Raw genomic sequence first — 15,798 nt, 5'->3', positions numbered from 1 at the left:
GTGGCTGTTAAATGAAAAGGAAGCAATCCGTGAAACAAACGGAAAAAAAAGAGAGAGAGAGAGTAGAGGAGACAAACAAGTCTTCCTTTAATAACGTATACCTTTCCTTTTGACCAGCAGGTCCCAAACTGTGGCACCCAGACTAGTAGCACCAGTTTTCGCTGAGAACATGTTAGAAATGGGAACTGTCGCGCTACGCTCCAGACCTAACTAAATCGGAAACTCTGGGTTTGGGATCTGTGATTTAAAAAGCTCTCCAGGTGATTCTGATCCACGCTCAAGTTTGAGAACTGCTGTGCTAAATTCATTCCCAGGGTGTAGGTGGTCATCTTTAGACTTGGGTAACTGTGGGCGGTAGAGATAACGTTGCCGCAGCGCCCATCCGCCTCTCCCCATCCACGCTCCCAGCGCCTGCAACTCCTGTTTCGCCCTTAGCCTGAACCCAGGTTCTGGGCTTCCCTTTCCCTCCCCTGGCAGCCGCAGGCAAAACGTGGCAAGTGGATTCAGAGTTTGCGGGCCCGGGTGCCGGCCGAGCATGCGCAGTGGCGCGAGCGCAGCGGCTACGCGGGCGCGGAGAGGTAGCCGCAGAGTGGACCTGCAGGTACTTGGATCTCCAGTGGAAGCTGCGCTCTCGAAGGCAGGACAGCGGCGGCGGCAGGTATGCGGGGGTGGGGATAGGGCCCAAAAGGAAGGCTGGACAGACAGATGGAAAGCGAAGCGTTACTCCTTTGGGGGCGCGCGGCGGCTCGGGGGCAGTCTCTCCGGGTCCCCTCGCTCGCGTCTCGTCCCCTAGCTGTGCAGTGTGGCTCCCGCCGTCCTCCAGGCGCGCTTCTGCCCAGTCCCGGCAGGCAGTGCCCGCAGGTGTTAAATCGCGTATTTACACTGCTTAAACAATAAGCCTGTTAACTCATTTGTGATTCCATGCAATGAAATAAGGTATTTCATTAAGTTTTCTGCTTTCAACTTTGGGTGGCTGCGGGTGAGGCTTTCTGAACCAGTCTGTTCTGTTTTAATTCTGGGACTGGTTTATTTGCCTTTGGCCTTTTGGTGCATAGGATCAATAGGGCTGTAGTGAAATCCCATCCGTGCTTTCTGTTTTCGGTACCTTTCCTGGAGCATAGGGACCTCTGGATGCGGCATAAAAATGTCAGTTTTCAGCGAATTTCACTGCCAAAAAACTTTCCGTGTTTCAGCTGCATTTTCAAGTGGAGACTTAAAAAAATTTAAGATTTCCCCCCAACTTTTCAATTATTACTGTACTTCATTTGATACTATTAAAAGGAAGCGGTCGTTTAGATGAGTAACAGAATTCTCACTTTTCCCCCTTTACTTATTGTGTCACATTTTATGGCTTATACCGTGATATTTTTCCCTCCAGCCACGGTGTTGGATACACTTGTATGAGGCTTCAGCTGTGCTGCATAAATTTCTTGAAGAACCTGTGAGTCAGAAGCAAAATTTCAGGACAGGGGGCACACACTGAACTTGAAGCAAGTACTTTTACACCCCCACCACCTTTGTAATCAGCTCTCCTTTAAGTTGAATTATGTAATGAAATTCTATAGTAAAGTGTTAAATTTGTAATGTGGAGGCATATATATATAGAGAGAGAGGTAGTAAGTTTAGGAAGAGGAAATTTTAAGTTCAGGAAGAGAAACCTATATGGAAAGGGAATACAGGTATCCTGCCCCCCTTCATTCCTCCCATGATAAATGTTTTAATGGCAGAAATAATATACAGTTGGTCTAGTTTTGGCTGTAGAGACCTTTGAGGTCAGCCAGTTCAGCTGCTTCAGTTTACAAATGAGAAAACTGAGACCAGCGAGGTTAGATGACTTGCTGTGGCCACCCAAGCCCCTCATTGGCAAAGCTAGGCCTGGGATCCAGGTTTTCTCATTTTCTGGGGTCTTTTTACCACTCCCTGCTGATACTCTTCTTTGCCCTCAATTATTAAACTTCCTTTTTCTCTTCTACTTATACCATGAATTCTGGCTTAAGCAGAAAATTAGTTGTTTCTCTTACTAAGCTTGCTAGTACCTCATAAACTCCTTTCAAAAAGTGCCCTTTCACTGAAGCCCCACCTAACAATTTGCTGGTCCTGAAACCGCCCTCCTTCCTTCCCTCAGTCACTTGGACCCTTGGCCCAAAATGCCTGTTTGCCTCCCTCTTTCCGTATTGAAGTCCTGCCCCTTCTGCAAGGTGTAGCTCAGGTGTGACCTCTTTCTGGAAGCCTTCCTTGATTGCCTTACATGAAGTAGCTCTCCCTCTTCTGAACCCTATAGCACTTACTACTGTTGTTTGTGCTGTTAGTATCCCCATTATATATATAGTATCCTGAGTATTTTAGCACCTCCCAACTTCCCAACCAGGAAGTTGACAGGTTGTGTAAGCTCTTGGAGGTTAAAGCCTATGACTTAAACATCCCACTCAGCACTAAGCACAAAGTATATTCTTAGTCCCTGTTTATGGGAGGGAGTGGGGGAAGGAAGTGCAGTATGGATAGTTTTGTAAAGGGATTTCATGTGTGTTCTATAATATGGGGAAGGCCATGTTAGCGCTGTATCAAGACAGCAGCCAAGTCCATTTCTGATTCCTCATATTTTGATAACAGATCACAGATTAGTTAGGGGGCTTACGGGAGACAGGTGTAAAAACATAACAGGGGTCAGTTGGTCCAGGCCCTGGATTAAGCCTGTGACTAAAAGTGGAGAAAAGAGGGCGCAGAATTAAGAAATGTAAAGGAAGAAGCATGTGGTGAAAGACTAGATGCAGAGAAGGAAAGACATGTTGAAAATGAATTTCAGGGTTGGGGTGTTAGTAATGGGTTTATAATGTTCTTTTTATCTTAAAAGTACCTCCAATCGGCTGGGTGCGGTGGCTCACGCCTGTAATCCCAGCACTTTGGGAGGCCGAGGTGGGTGGATCACGAGGTCAAGAGATCGAGACCATCCTGGCTAACATGGTGAAACCCCATCTCTACTAAAAATACAAAAAATTAGCCGGATGGGCGTGGTGGTGGGCGCCTGTATTCCCAGCTACTTGGGAGGCTGAGGCAGGAGAATGGCATGAACCCAGGAGGCAGAGCTTGCAGCAAGCCACGATCGTGCCACTGCACTCCAGCTTGGGCCACAGTGCAAGATTGCATCTCAAAAAAAAAAAAAGTACCTCGAATTGTGACATTGTCTCTGTTTCTTACAGTTAGTGATGTAATTGTCTTATTTCTAGATGATAAGCTCTCTGAAGGATGATCTTTAACCCCTCACAATACATGGCACATTGCTTTGCAGTATCAGACACTCAATAGTTATTACATGAATGAATGAATGAATAAATAAAAGTGCATTTTGCCACAGGGAGGGTGGACATTTAGGATCTTAGAGCTATGTGGTAGTGCTTTATCCAGACTATCCCCTAATTGTATAGAGGAGGGACTCAGATATTCTTAACTAAGCTAGTTAGTGGGATAGCCAAAAGCTCTGTTCAAATTTCCTCATTACTAGACCCAAGCTCTTTTCATTAACTATTACTTTTTGAGGTTGTTGACCCCACGATTATTTTTATTTATTTATTTTTTGAGACAGGGTCCCACTCTGTCGCCCAGGCTGGAGTTCAGTGGCACGATCACTGCTCGCTGCAGCCTTGACCTCCCTGGGCTCAAGTGATCCTTCCCACCTCAGCCTTCCAAGTAGCTGTGACCACAGGCACGTGCCACCACGCCTGGCTAATTTTGTATTTTTTTGTGTTTAGAGATGGGGTCTCACTATGTTGCCCAGGCTGGTCTTGAATCCATTGGCCTGCCTCAGCCTCCCAATGTGCTAGGATTACAGGCCTGAGCCACCATGCTCAGCCTCCCAAGATTAATTTGAGTGGGTAGCAAGACACTCCAGTTCAAGATGTTCTGTGGACTGAAAGCCCTCAGAATCCAATCTAAAGGGGAAATTTGGTGGTCGATGAGAGAATGTGTGTGTCATTGGAAGAGGTGAAACACAAGGCTGCTGGCCAGTTCAAGGTTGAGTGTACACAGTGAGGAGGGAGTGAGGCTGGGGTCCTAGGAATCTTCATGCTGGGGAGTTGAAGTCTGGAAAGGTCACGGTAGCTTAGCTTGTCAGAGGCAGACACAAATGGGTTGGCCCAAAGTCCTTGGGACTGAGAGTCTATTTCCTAGAGACATTCTACACTACCAGGAGGTGGTGAGCAATGGCTTTGGAGAGGGTAGGCCAGGTGCAGTGAGGGTAGGCCAGGAGGGTGGCACCAAAGGGTGGTGTTTATGACCCAAGAACATGGGGATGAGGTAAGGCTGAGAGAGAGACAACTGTGATCAGATTCCACCTGGAAAAACAAGACAGCAGTGCTGCTGAATCCAAAATTCCAGTTCAAGAGGTGGTTTGGAATATTTGTTTACTTGCAACAGATGTTGCATTTAGCAAATCATAGCCATTTTGCAAATCAAAACACAGCCTTTCCATTGAGCTGCACACAGCAATGAGGGAGCTGTTGGATGCCATATCCTTGCCATTGACTTGCACGCTGCGGTTGACCACCATCTTCATATTTCCACAGGCAACGATGGTCCATTAAAAATGTCAAGGAGAGAGAGAGCAGTTGAGAGGAGAGACAGAACAAATGAGCTTGAGAAATGGCTAGCAGGGGAGAAGGGAAGGGTTGGCCTGCTTTTATATATTATATATATATATATATATGTATATATATGTGTTTTTCTTGATGACGTTAGTGAAAATTGATCAGGCAGATGCAAAATCAGGTAGTATGTTGAAGTTAATGTCTCATACACTGAAATGTCCAAATATTAAATCCTAGCATTTACCATGGCCCTTTGTAAAATGGCAAATATCTTTCTTAAAATAATAATAGTAATATTAGTAACTAGTATTACAGAATATCTTCCATGAACCAGGCACTATACTAAATACTTTACAGGTAATATATCATTTCATCTTTATAAGCCATCCTGTGAGATAGGTGCAAAACTTACTCATTTATTTTTAATTTTTATTTTTTAAAAACAAGGTTTAAGTCTGTCACCCAATCTGGAGTGGAATGGCACGATCATAACTCACCGTAACCTTGAACTCCTGGGCTCAAGCAGTCCTCCCGCCTCAGCCTCCCAGGTGTGGACCACCGTGCCCGGCTTATTAAAAAAATTTTTTTTTGTAGTGATGAGGTCTTGCCGTGTTGTCTAGGCTGATCTCAAACTTTTAGCCTCAAGCAATCCTCCCACCTCAGCTTCCCAAAGCCCTGAGATTACAGGCATGAACCACTGCACCTGGCCTACCCTCATTTTCTAGATGAGAAAATTGAGGCTTAGAGAGATAGATAAAAGCATTTATCTGAGGTCACACAGTTTACAAGTGGCTGAGCTGAGATTTGACCCCAGGCCTATCTGACTTTATACACTGAGCGCTCAAATAACTTAATCAAATATCTTAACAAAAATGCAAAGCTGTTTCTGAGGTAACTCTAACAGATGCTTAGAATAGCCACAGGTTTCAGCTGGTGGAACCGCCAACATTCTGAGCCACATTTAAACCAAAACAACAGTGATAAATCATTCCGTTTTTTTTTTTTTTTATTCCACTTAGTCTTTATCTCCTTTTCTCTTGAAGCATTCCTTGAGAAAGGGACAGCAGCTTTTTCTCTGGGTACACCATTAAAGCCACGTCTGATCTGCTCCCACCCTCTTTTGGGGTGGAGCTGTGGTTGGGGAGTGAGTTGGTGGTCATCCAGGGGGTGTCTGTGGAGTTGGCAATGGGAAACTGGGAAGCTCACCTTGTGTAGGAGCCTAAGAACTCTGGAGTGACCAGGTATAAGGATTTCTTTCCCTGGGTGTCAGGATCCACTGCTGGAAGCTCCTGGAATATCTATGGATCATGAATCTAATCTCAGGCCTTTGAACTATGGCCATAAACCCCTGGGAAGAATCCAGGTGTGAACACATTCTCTCCCAATTTTTAAGATCGGGGAGTTGTGAAGTCCCTGTGGACTAATTGGAGGTGGGTATAGATACCTCAGGAAAGGCCCCAGGTCAAAGACAAATAATTTAAAGGCCCCCCCACCACCCCGTAGGCCCCAGCTTTGACCTATGAGAAAATGTGCTTCTCTCCCTCCTCTTGATGAACCTAATTACATGGAGAACTTACTCTCCTGGGAGTCTCAAAATGGAACCCAGCTGAGAGCGTGCTTCCCTCCCTTGCTGCCTGAGCTCTCTTTCCATTTCCTGGTTCTGCTTTACCTTCCCCTGAGTGGTTCTGTGTTCCCAGGGCCTCTTCTCTGGATATGAAAGGCAGGGCCAGCAGCTTCTGGCTTCACTGGGCTAATTTTTGTATTTTTAGTAGAGTCGGGGTTTCACCATGTTGGCCAGGCTGGTCGCCAACTCCTGACCTCAAGTGACTCGCCCGCCTCGGCCTCCCAAAGTGTTGAGGCTGAGTCCACCTCTGGCCCTCATTACTTCTCTCAACATTCAAAAGCTTGTCACTTCATCCAGTTCCGAATTAACATTTTACTCTGGCTGATGATGAACGTCGGGGAGAAAGAGAAAGAGACATTTGTGCTGCATACGGGTTTATTGGTTGTAAAATGGTTAAACAATTTTGATTGCTGGAAACTTTGCTGATGTGTAAGGTCACATAAGAAGTGAGGCTGTTCAACTTTGATCATCTGATTTCTTTTCAGCACTGTGTCTGAAAGTGCCTATGTGCCGTTTTTGGTGAGACATATGTAGCATGGCTTCTGTAAAGGCACATTGCTTTTTAATATAGTAATATTGTGGGCACAGAAAGTGTGAGGAGTTAGATGATTGGGAGAGTTTTTTTCTTACTTAAAACACTTGTTTCATCAGAAAATATTTCCTAGCAGAGTTAGACATAGCTTTGTTCATAAAGTCCAGTGGTGAAGGGACTTAAGACTTTACGATAAACTAAATTTTATGGTTGACTTTTGTGAGCAATTCACAGCTATAAAACTACGAGACTGGCTGGGCATGGTGGCTCATGCCTGTAATCCCAGCACTTTGGGAGGCTGAGGCAGGTGGATCGCTTGAGCTCAAGAGTTCAACTCCAGCCTGGGAAGCATGGCAAAACGTCATCTCTACAAAAAAATTATCTGGGCATGGTGGCATGTGCCTGTAGTCCCAGTTACTTAGGCTGAGGTGGGAGGATCATTTTGAGCCCAGGAGGTTGAGGCTGCAGTGACCTGAGATTGTGCCACTGCACTTTAGCCTGGGTGACAAAGTGAAACCCTGCCTCAAAAAAAAAAAAAAAAACCTACAAGAATATCTGGGTGATAACTCACTGCACACAGACATGCCTCCTTCAAAAGATCCAAGCTGACCACACACACACACAAAAAAAGAGAAACTGTCTTTTCTTGATAGTAAATTGGATGGAGACATTAGTAAGGTAGAAGGTGTCTGAGGGGCTTCTTCGTGATAAAAAGCAAAAGGTTTTGGGGTGTCATTGACCCAAAATATTAGCAGAAATCAGATTTACTCTATTATTGAGGAACACAATACATTAAATTGTTTATAGATCCAGTTTCAAGAAAGAAGATGTTTTTATTTAAAAAATGACAAAAGCTCCTTCAATTTTTTTGAGAACTAAGAAATAAGAGATTTTAGCAGTACTGCCAAAATAGAATTTGGATTTGAGTTTAAGACACTGGTAAATGTGTGTGGAAGGATTGGTCTTGTTAATTACACCTTGGACCAAGGGCTGCTTGGAATGAATAAAAGAGGGAAAGGTTTAGACATGTAGAATCTCTAGGTTGATATCAAGTTAGTATTTATAACCTTTGTGAATAAACCAAAACCTCTCAAAGACTCCTGCTGTCTTTTCCTGGAGAGCACTCTGAATTCTTTCCTGGAGGTCTCCCTTTTCCTTCCCCTCTCCCCAGGTTTAAGATCATTGAGACATCCTTTTGGTCAAGGAAATGTTTCTAAGAGTGACCTAGTTATTGGAATTTTAAGTGTTAATCAGGTCAGTGAGGTGCCAGCTGTGAAACACAGCTCACAAAAACCCAATGATGTTTTTTGTCAGAAGTTGTCGTGGAAGTGAGTTAATTTTGGAAAACCAACAATAATAGCAATTTGCTTGATCCCTTTCTTATCCTCAAACAGCCAAATTAAATTCAAGATTATTGGCTGGGCGCAGTGGCTCACGCCTGTAATCCCAGCACTTTAGGAGGCCGAGGCGGGTGGATCACGAGGTCAGGAGATCGAGAACATCCTGGCTAACATGGTGAAACCCCGTGTCTACTAAAAATACAAATAATTAGCCGACGTGGTGGCGGGTGCCTGTAGTCCCAGCTACTCAGGAGACTGAGGCAGGAGAATGGCGTGAACCCGAGAGGCAGAGCTTGCAGTGAGCCGAGATCGCGCCACTGCACCTCCAGCCTGGGCAGCAGAGCAAGACTCTGTCTCAAAAAAAAAGAAAAATTCAAGATTATTATCAGTGGAAAAAGGTAATCTGAAAATCTCTGAATGTTTAGTGGTCAATTAAAATGAGTCTTAGGGCAATTTAAAGTTTAGATACCTGAAACCAGTTGGCCTATGATCAGAACCATGGATGAGAAGTCAAAGTCTGTGATTCTGTTTCTGACCCCATGAGAAGGAAGGCCTTCTCTTCAGCTGTAGGTTTGATAATTAAACAAGATAGTGAACGTGAAAGTAACTAGTCAACTACAAGATAAAGAGGTAAGGCATTTATTGATGTTTAAAAAAGCTTTCTGATTTTGCTTTCTTTCACTGATAAGTGGCCAAGACTTAGAGAATGATTTGCCTGCTAGAGGTTGCCTGATTTGAAACTGGCAGAAATTAAACTCATAACTGTGTCTTGTAATTTCAACATTTGAAAAAATGTCAGGGTTTATTTATTTTTTTGAGACAGAGTCTTGCTCTGTTGCTCAGGGGCACAATCTTGGCTCACTGCAACCTTTCGCCTCCCGGGTTCAAGTGATTCTCCTGCTTCATCCTCTCCAGTAGCTGGGGTTACAGGCATACGCCACCATGCCCAGCTAATTTTTGTATTTCTAGTAGAGACATGGTTTCTCCATGTTGGCCAGGCTGATCTCAAACTCCTGACCTCATGGGACTTCAGTCTAGCTCCAAATCTAGTGCTCTTCCAGTCAGTTCATATTTTCTTCTGTTACTGACTAGATAAAATAATTCCTCTATGAAATTTATATGCAATTTTTATAAAAGTCTAAATGTATTTTATGGCTAACCCTCAACTATGGAGCATGTTAATGGTAAAATGAGTTCTTGAAATAAGAGTTGATTAACATGGGAAAATATCCATCTCTTTCATCTTGAACAAAGTAGTTTTGTTTTAAAACTTATATATACTTCCTGCTATGTACATCTGGAATGTGTAGGATAAAAGATTAAACTTTCTAAATATTTTACAAAGTTATATTCTCCCTATGTGATATATATTGTTCTGTGGGAGACTAAGCCTTAATTGAAGTATTTCTGCAAGGTTGCTATAAGCATTTCTCATACCACTAGGACAATAAATAATGGGAGAACCCAAAACATTGTAATTTTCCTTTTTTTTGAGACGGAGTCTTGCTGTCACCCAGGCTGGAGTGCAGTGGCGCGATCTCGGCTCACTGCAGGCTCCGCCCCCGGGGTTCACCCCATTCTCCTGCCTCAGCCTCCTGAGTAGCTGGGACTACAGGCGCCCACCACCACGCCCGGCTAATTTTTTGTATTTTTAGTAGAGACGGGGTTTCACTGTGTTAGCCAGGATGTTCTCGATCTCCTGACCTCGTGATCCGCCCGCCTCGGCCTCCTAAAGTGCTGGGATTACAGGCGTGAGCCACCGCGCCCAGCCACCATTGTAATTTTCTAGTAATTCAGAGGAAATGACTGAATCCTGAAGCATTGTACAAAAGGGTACACAATGATACCCATTTTTGCATGTTAATGTATTATTAAATATTAGTGGGAATATTCTGCATGCTGTTTCACATCTCAGGCACACTTAAGGAAGACCTTGTGATGTGCACGTTGCTCATTTAATCTAGACAGGATACCAAGATTCATTTAGAACTTCTTTATGCCAGTTTTTTTTGAGTATGTTATGTCTTGAGGCATTAAGGTATTACTAAAGCAAGCATCAGGACTTCTCAGAGAAATTAAAGGTTTCATATCAACCACACGTTGTCAAAATCTTCACTTTGAATAGGATTAAATGATGTTTCATCAGTATTCTTGGCACACATGACATTGTTTTTAAAATAAGTTTTATTACTCTTGGCTGTGACAGTTTCTCAGACTTTCCTTAATACCATACAGTTCCGCAATTTAAACTGTATAGTCAGTTTTACAATATTTTCACTACCCTGTATTCGTTAGCACTTTCCTCATTTTCTACTACCTCCTCCCCAGCTGCCCCTACCCTAGGCAGTGCCAAATCTACTTTCTGTCTATAGATTTGCCTATTCTTGAAATTTCAAATAAATGGAATCATATAATATGTAGCCTTCTGCGTCTGGCTTATTTCACTTAGCACAGTGATGTCAAGGTTCATTCATGTTGTAGCACATATCAAGACTTCTTTTCATGGCTGTGCATAATATGCCATTGTGTGGACATACCACATTTTATGTATTCATCCTTCAGTTCATAGACATTGGGGTTGTTTCTTCTTTTGGGCTATTATGAATATTGTTGCTGTGAACTTTATTGAACTGGTTTATTAGGGGCATTTATTTTCATTTCTCCTGGGCATATACCTAGAAGTGGAATTGCTGGGTCATATCACTTCGCATTTCGAGGAACTGCCAAACCGTTTTCTGGAGCAGCTGCACCATTTTACATTCCTACCAGCAATGAATGGAAGTTCCTGTTTCTCCACATCCTCACCAGCACTTTATTATCTGTCTTTTAAATTGTGGCCATTTTAATACATGTGAAGTAAGTATCCCATTGTAATGACTTAAAAAAAAAACTAATAGACTTTATCTTTTAGAACTGTTTCAGATTTACAAAGAAATGAAGCAGATGGAACAGTGCTCCCATATACTCCCACACTGACATACTGTTACCCTATTATTAACATCTTTTTTTTTTTTTTTTTTTTTTTTTTTTTGAGACAGAGTCTTGCTTTGTCACCAGGCTGGAGTGCGGTGATACCATCTCGGCTCACTGCAACCTCTGCCTCCTGGGTTCAAGCGATTCTCCTGCCTCAGCCTCCTGAGTGGCTGGTACTACAGGCATGTGCCACCACGCCCAGCTGATTTTTGTATTTTTAGTAGAGATGGGTTTCACCATGTTGGCTAGGATGGTCTCGATCTCTGGACCTCATGATCCACCCTCCTTGGCCTCCCAGAGTGCTGGGATTACAGGCGTGCACCGCTCCGGGCCGTATTATTAACATCTTACATTAATTAGTATGACATGTTTGTTATAATTAATGAACTGATCTTGTTATATTATTATTAACTAAAGTCCTTAGGTTATTCATATTTCCTTTGTTTTTAGCCAAAATCCCTTTTCTGTTCCAGGATCCCATCCAGGATACCACATGACATTTAGTTACTATGTCTCCTTAGGCTCCCCTTGGCTGTGACAGTTTCTCAGACTTTCTTTGTTTTTTGATTATCTGGAGAGTTTTGAGGAATAGCAATCAGGTACATTGTAGAATGCCTCTATGTTGGAATTTGTCTGAATTTTTTTTTTAATCATTAGCCTGTGGTGACATTGATTTTTAGTATTCAGGGCAACTTGATCAGAATTGGAAATCAGCAGAATGTGGTTGATGGGAAATTAATTTATTTTTATTTTAAAAATTTATCCTATTTTATTTATTTTTAGAGACAGGGTCTGCCATGTTGCCCATGCTGGTCTCAAACTCCTGGGCTCAGGCAGTTCTCCCACTGTGGCCTCCCAAACTGCTGGGATTATAGGCATGAGCCACCCACTGTGCCTGGCTGGGAAACTCTTAGGAATTTAAAAAATTCAGTTGCCTCTGGAAGATGAGCAGACATTGAGAAAACTCAAGATATGTTTTCCTAACAAGAGCTTGATCACATTGGAAGATGATCAAATTAGGCAGTGGAGTTTATCTTCATGACTATTATGAGACAGCATCTAACCTAAAGGTAAAGCCAAAGATACATTTTTCATTGCTTTAAGAGAATATTGTTTTGCTTGTAATAAGACATGAAGTTAATAGAAATTCAGATTAACTTTCAGAATTCCATAGCACTATGGCAGTGAGCATCCATTGTATATTGAGTACTTCCACTTACATCAATCCCAGTAATTCTCAAAATGCTTTGTGAAGGGAGTAGGAACTGAGGCTCAAAGAGGCTGTGTCATTTGGACTGAGACTCACAGAGCTTGTCAGTAGAAGAGCTGAGATTTGAACTCAGGGCTGTGGAAGCCTATATTCTGCTGCCTACCAGACTCCAGAGTTTCCAGTGGTTTTAAATCATGAATGTATCAAAGGACACAGGCTTGAGTCCTTACCTTACTGGATATTTTTACTGGCAGCCAAAGGAGATAGCATCTCTCTGTGTTTAAGGCCCCACTGAAATTGGTTGGTCCGATTAACAGCATACCTGTTGACTGCTAACAAAGGGAAACTAAGCTAGCTTTGTCTGGGGCACTAATTCATGCCACATGTCTTCTGCAAATGAAGCCCAAGGATCATAAAGCGGGCAACGAGCTATGTGGGAGAACAACATTAGCTGAGTATGTTTGCCAGCAGTTACATTGCTCAATGTATGTCTTAGTTACCTCTCAAGTTTTTTCAATAAGTGAGTGTCAGAGAGGATTTGATTTTAAATATTTATCTTTAAATTGGAGTAGATGTGGTAATAATGTGTGAATGCACTTGAAATGAAATAATAAAGTTGCATAGATAGTTGTCTGAGGAAGATTTGGAAAATTTCTCTGCTTATTCAGCTAATTTTTGTAAACTGCCCAAGATGATTGATCACAGATTAATACAAAGTTTCTTTCTATACTACCAAAATATCAGATTTTATGTATTAGTCAAGATAGAGTAGTCTGTGCTGCAGTAACAAATTAACCATGACATCTTCATTACTGTCGTGCTCATGTAAATGTCAGTGTTTATTGGCTGTTCTCCAGGGCAGCTCACCTATATGCAATGACTCAGAAATCCAGGCTGCTGTGATTTTTGTAACTTTGCTTTCTTAACATGGGGCTTTCAAGTGGTCCCACCAGAGGAAGGGGAACTGGATGGTCACGTACCAGCTCTGAAATGCTTTGGCCTAGAGTGACAAAAATCACTTTGACTCACAGCCTATTGGCTAGAACTAAGCTCATCACCCTGCTTAATAGCAAGGGCCTAGAAGTGAGAGGGAGCACATGGGTATTCAGTGAACAATAAATGCCTTCTGCATCCCTGGTTTTAGAGCAACAGAAGTAGTTAAATCGTTTGCCAAAGTCTCTTCAGTAGAGATAGAAAAGTGGACTGAATATTTAGTGATAATTACTTGATAAAAAATTATAAGTGAATTTTGCCGTAAACTATTAACATTTGCAATAATTTATGTATGGCTGATTTAGCAACCTGATTTCCATTTGTGGATATGGTTATACCTTCTAAGGGTATAACAATGAAGTTAGCTTCTTTTACATTATAATACTTCAGCTGATGGTGCTGATGATCAAAGCTTGTATGTATGTACGTATTTATTTTGAGATGGAGTCTTGCTCTTTTGCCCAGGCTGGAGTACAGTGGTGCCATCTTGTGTCATTGCAATCTCCACCTCCCTGGTTCAAGCGATTCTCCTGCCTCAGACTCCCAAGTAGCTGGGATTACAGGCACAGGCCACAATACCCAGCTAATTTTTGTATTTTTAGTATAGCTGGGGTTTCACCCTGTTGGCCAAACTGATCTCAAATTCCTGACCTCAGTTGATCCATCTACCTCGGCCTCCCACAAAGCTTGTATTCATTAAGTATGTCCTATCTGCCAGGTACTCTAAGTGTTTTATATGAATTACGTTAATTTAGATTGGGCACTGCAGTTTCATCTCTATGGTAAATATTCTCCAGTTCCTTCAATTTGCCTTGTTTGAATGGTGCCTAGATTAGACCCATCACCGTGCAGATAGCTCCCCTCTAGAAACCAGATTGTCACTAAATTACCTTAAAAATAATGCTCTGTAGGTTGAATGTGACACTCTGGATATTGTCTAACTAGCACAGAGTACAGTAAGATCTAACATTTACTGTGATTCGGATCATACTTAAATATAGCAGCTTAAGACTTTGTAAACCTTTTAAGCAGCCATATCTAAAAATAAGCTTAAGGTGAACTAAGCCCATAGGATTTTTTTAATATAATTTTTTCCCAAATGAATTATCCTGTGTTTTTGTGATTCTAATATTGTCTTAAAATGGATATATTTGATGAACGCAGAATTCTCTTGTTAGTTTGTCCTTTTGATGTCCCCTTTCCCTACTCTCTTCAGTGTGGCCTCAAATTCCACCATTAGAATGATAGGATGACAAAGACTCTCGCTAGGCCACACAGACTGGGGCAGTCCTCTCTTACTCAGTTTTCAAAAAGACTCTTGGTTGTTTGAGCACAACTATCTTTACCACATATGAGGAGCCCCATCTCAGGCTTTTCATGTTGATTCCACATTCATTCATCAAAAACCTGAACACAATTTTGGGCCCAGGCACTGAGCTAGGCCTCATCTGTCTCTACCATTGTAGAGCTAACAGTCTAGACCAGAAGTTGGCAAACTTTTTCTATAAGGGGCCAAGTAATAAATATTTTAGGCTTTGTGTTTCATATGGTCTCTGTCTCTGCTACCTAACTCTGCCCTTGTAGCATGAAGCCTGCTATAGACAATATGTTCGTGAATAAGTATAACTGTCTTCCAATAAACTTTATTTGTGGCCATTGAAATGTTAATTTCTTGTAATTTTCCCTTGTCACAAATCATTATTCTTTTGATTTTTCTCTTAGCTGTTTAAGAATGTAAAAACTGTTTTTAGTTCACAGGTTGTATGCAAGCAGGCAGTGGACCAGATTTGGCCTTCAGGCTGAGTTTGTCAACTCCCTGGTCTAGAATGAGCTCTGTGTTATTTTATTCTCACAAATACATACTGAACTGCCTTAATAATTACTTAAATTGGTCAAGCATGGTGGCTCATGTCTGTAATCCCAACACTTTGAGAGGCCGAGGTAGAGGATCATCTGGGGCCAAGAATTCAAGACCAGCCTGGGCAACATAGTGAGATCTTGTCTCTACAAAAAATTTAAAAATTAGCCAGATATTGTGGCATGTGCCTGTAGTCTTAGCTACTCGGGAGGCTGAGGCAGGAAGGCCACTTGAGCCCAGGAGTTTGAGGCTGCAGTTAGCCATGATTGTACCACTGTACTGCAACCTTGGCAACAGAGCAAGACCTTGTCTCCCCAAAATTTTTAAAAAATAGTATGTATATAGTATTACATATAGTATGTATGTAGTATTAATAGTATATATTATATACTATTATATAGTATTATATGGTAGTATATAGTATATGTACATACTATATACATAAGTGCACACACATATTGCTTTTGAGGACCATTGATTTTATGATAATCGTGAATCACCAATATTGAAAATAATACCTAATACCTATTGGGCATTTACTATTACATATTTTAGGCCTTTTTCTAAGCCTTTTGCTATTTGTTTTAATTAAGTCTCCCTGAAACTGTATGAAGTTGGTATTATTATCTTCTTAACTTTTTAGCTATGAAACCAAGACTCAGGTTAAATGACTTGTTTAAGGTGATGT

General features: G+C 42.0%; 1 protein-coding gene across 7 annotated transcripts in view; it reads left to right on the top strand.

Annotated features, from left to right (window-relative positions):
• Positions 1-15,798, top strand: part of PLS1 (plastin 1) — a 140,880-nt gene that overhangs the window by 15,866 nt on the left and 109,216 nt on the right. For 2 of the 7 annotated variants that reach the window (XR_009211681.1, XM_032143880.2), the window contains exon 3: positions 121-658. The exons of 2 other annotated variants lie outside the window; for them this stretch is intronic. The gene's annotated coding sequence lies outside the window, so the exon portion shown is untranslated. Of the gene's footprint in view, positions 1-117; positions 659-1,405; positions 1,442-10,863; positions 10,933-15,798 lie in introns of those variants that run through there. 3 more of the 7 variants (XM_058433624.1, XM_058433627.1, XM_058433628.1) reach the window with 3 other exon arrangements.

Source organism: Hylobates moloch, unplaced genomic scaffold (assembly GCF_009828535.3).
Source record: "Hylobates moloch isolate HMO894 unplaced genomic scaffold, HMol_V3 SCAFFOLD_22, whole genome shotgun sequence".
NCBI classification, from domain to species: domain Eukaryota; kingdom Metazoa; phylum Chordata; class Mammalia; order Primates; family Hylobatidae; genus Hylobates; species Hylobates moloch.
This window is presented reverse-complemented; position numbering and strand designations above follow the sequence as displayed.